The following is a 4095-nucleotide window of genomic DNA, read 5'->3' as shown; positions in this document are numbered from 1 at the left end:
ACGGGGAGGAGAAGCTGGACGAGAAATAGGAGGTGAAAAGAAGACGAGGAGGGGATGGAGGGGGAAAAGAAGGAAGAACGGGAGGAAGAACTGGAGGAGGAGGAGGAAAGGGAGGAAGAAGAAAGAAAGAAAGGGCTGGAGAAGGCGAGTAAGAATTGAAAGAGGAGGAGAAAAAGGAAGGGTGAGGGAAGAAGATAAAAAGGAGGAAGGGCAATAGGAGTTGGAGAAGAGGAAGAGGAGAAAAAATAGGAAGGTAGTTAGGAGGAAGGGGACAAGTTGGAGGAGGAGAAGGAGGAGAAGGAAAACAGGAGAAAAAGGTGGAGAGGAAGGAGGGAGAGGAGTTGGGGAAAGAAAGGGATGAGTTTGAGGAGGAGAAGGGGGAGACGAGGGGGAAGAAGGGGAGGAGTAGGAAAGGAAGGAGGAATGAGAGGAGAAAGAGGGGCAGGAGGAGAGGCGAGGAAAAGAGGTGGAGAAAGAGAAGAGGAGAAGGAGAAGGAAAAGAAATAGAAAAAAAGACAATGGGAGAGAAGAAAAGGAGAGAAAGAGGAGGTAGTGGGGAAGGAGGAAGAGGAGGAGGAAAATGGTAGAAAGAGAAAAAAGTGGATGTAGAGGAAGAGAAGAAAAAGAAGAGAAGGAGGAAGTGGGGAAGAAGGAGGAGAAAAAGGAAGAAAGTAGAAAGAGAAAGGTAAAGGTGAAAAGAAAGAAGAGGAAGAGGAAGAAGTGGAGGTAGAGGGTAGAGGAAGAGAAGAAAAGGAAGGGAAGGAGGAAGTGGGGAAGAAGGAGGAGAAAAAGGAAGAAAGTAGAAAGAGAAAGGTAAAGAAGGTGAAAAGAAAGAAGAGGAAGAGGAAGAAGTGGAGGTAGAGGAATAGAAGAAAAGGAAGGGAAGGAGGAAGTGGGGAAGAAGGAGGAGAAAAAGGAAGAAAGTAGAAAGAGAAAGGTAAAGAAGGTGAAAAGAAAGAAGAGGAAGAGGAAGAAGTGGAGGTAGAGGAATAGAAGAAAGTAAAGCAAGAAGAGGAGGAAAGGAAGAGGAAGAGAAGAAAAAGGAAGAAGAGGAAAATGAAAAGGATGAAAAGGAGGTGGAAGAAGATGAAGAGTAAGGGGAAGGAAGAGGAAGATAGAGGCAAAAAGGAGAGGAAGACAGAGAGAAGGAAGAAGAAAAAAGACGAAGAATACTCGTAGTACTAAGAGAAATAGGAAGAAAAGAAAGAAGAGAAAGAATAACCAATGAGAGAAAGAGAGAAAGAGGAAGGAAAGGAAGAGGAAAAAGATGAAAAGGAAGAAGAGGAAGAAGAAGAAAATGAAGAGGAAGAAGTGGAAAGAGGAGGGGCTGAAAAGGAAGAAAAGATTGAAAGGAAGAAGAGTGTAAGAGGTTGGTAGAAAAAGGGTAGAAAGAGGGGTAGAAGACGGGTTGTTACATTTTATAGGTAGATTGTTTGTAAATAACAGCCCGAGTGAGCTGCTTGAGTCCGCTTTTCCTCTCTGTGTAGTAAATAAAACATTATTTGTAAATAAAAGCCCGGAAACTCAAATACATAACTTATTGCTGATACAACATTCCTTTGTAACCTAACTAAGAATTATGCAGATTTTCGAGATTATTCTAAGTAAACAATTTTGCCGTAGAGACTTGAAGCAAAGAATCTGATTGGGGTAAAAATGGAGAAGGAGAAAATTCAATTGGTTCACGAATGTAAGATCACGCCCTTTGGGGAGGATCTTAAATATACACACCATCTTTGCACACCTTATGACTCCTTCCTTGAACCATCCCCATTCCTCTTCCACTTCTACTCTATCCTTCATTCTCTCCCACTCCTCTCTCAGCTTCTTCTTATACTCCTTCTCATTTTCTTTCCCATTTAAGCAGTTCACTCTAAGTACCTCTCTACCTTCTGCCCTTCTTTCTCCACATGTATATATATATATACTTGCAGAAACCACTTGGAAAATAAAGAAATTATTAGGTATTCATTTCTTTTCATTTCCAATTGGTTTCTGCAAGTATTTATTGCACACACACACACACACACACACACACACACACACACACACACACACACACACACACACACACATATATATATATATATATATATATATTATATACATATATATACATTTACATATACATATATACACACACACATATATATATATACATATATACATATATATATATATATATATATATATATATATATATATATATAGCTGTGTATGTTTAAGACAGATTGAATATTTAAGGAACTCGGCCAAGGGATTCGAACCCTGACCTGTGCGTGCATAATCACGATGTCAAGACGCTACCAACTCAGTTATGTGCGATGGTACAAAAGGACTGGACAAGTCCCCGACCACACTAGACATGGGTACAGAAGACGTAGTCTTATTTTCATCCAGTCCCCATTTAGGCGAGCGCTCCGACAAATTGCGTATGTTTAAGACATTTTAGGAACTCGGCCAAGGGATTCGAACCCTGACCTGTGCGTGCATAATCACGATGTCAAGACGCTACCAACTCAGTTATGTGCGATGGTACAAAAGGACTGGACAAGTCCCCGACCACACTAGACATAGCTACAGAAGACTTAGTCTCATTTTCATCCAATCCCTATTTAGGCGAGCCCTCCGACAAGCTTTGTATGTTTAAGACAGATTGAACATTTTAGGAGTTCTGCCAAGGGATTGGAACCCTGACCTGTGCGTGCATAATCACGAAGTCAAGACGCTAGCAACTGAGCTATGTGCGATGGTACAAAAAGACTGTACAAGTCCCCGACCACACTCGACATAGCTACAGAAGACGTAGTCTCATTTTCATCCAATCCCCATTTAGGCGAGCCCTCCGACAAGTTGTGTATGTTTAAAACAGATTGAACATTTTAGAAGCTCTGTAAAGTCCTTTTGTACCATCGCATATAGCTCAGTTGCTAGGGTCTTAACTTCGTGATTATGCACGCATAGGTCAGGGCTCGAATCCCTAGGCAGAGCTGGTGGTTACATCTTGACCAGCGAAGGTCATCCAGGGTCAAGATGTAACCGCCAGCCATTTAAATTAAGGAAACGTTTCACCTATAAGGCATGTAGTAGTAATTATAATTTTTTGTAAATTTTAAAATGTAATTTTACTGTGTAAAACTTAATTGTAATTCTAAACTGTTTGATTTGTAGATATAATTTGTATATGTCCAACCATTAATGTAATTTAAATTCCAACTTGTAGTATCACAAATATTTATTGTATCTTTAAAACAGAAATACCAGAAGATGTCTTAATAAAGACGAAACGTCGTGTAATAAAATGGGAGACTATAAGGAATTAGTTTATGCCCACCCCATCCAAGGGAAGAGTATAATTAGGAAAATCGAAAACACAAGAAAGAAAATCAATAACTTCCAGAATGCTGTCGTGTTTAATCAAACCTGTATTAAAGAAAACCTGCTCCCAAAATACACCAATATATATATATATTATATATATATATATATATATATATATGTATAAGACTAAGAAGGCCTACGTTGTATTCCAGTTCTGATTAGACATCATATGGGTCAAACTGGCTCCCACTATCTATTGACGAGAATGTCAACTGTCTAATCATCCGTGATAATTATCCTCGAGGTATATCTAAAAGTTCTTGAATATTGAAAGTACCCCCCTTTTTCTATTTGATTTTATTCTGTCTTTTTTATCTTTTCAAGTTTATTTTGCATGATTAGCCTCATATTATTTTATCTAATGTTATGCTTTTACTCTATTCTGTTAATTTGTTTCGTTTGTGATTGTCACACTCTCTCATCTTATTCTATATTCATTAATATTTCTTAATCGGTACCGCAAGCAAAATTATAAGGAAAATGAGGCAGAACAGTTAATATTTTCTACTGATGTTTCAGTTCTATCACAGGACTCGGAAATGGCTACAAATATATATATTCCATTCGGCCCTGGGGTGGGTGTAACCGTTTACAGTTGTCAGAGCTCTCAGGAAGAAATGCCCCAACATTTCGTAGTAAAACTAATTTTAATTTTAGTCTAAATACAAACTGACAAGTATGGGAGCGATGACCTGACCTGGCACTACCCGTCCA

This window comes from Oratosquilla oratoria, chromosome 36 (genome assembly GCF_046742065.1).
Source record: "Oratosquilla oratoria isolate Oo_2021 chromosome 36, ASM4674206v1, whole genome shotgun sequence".
NCBI lineage: Eukaryota > Metazoa > Arthropoda > Malacostraca > Stomatopoda > Squillidae > Oratosquilla > Oratosquilla oratoria.
This window is presented reverse-complemented; position numbering follows the sequence as displayed.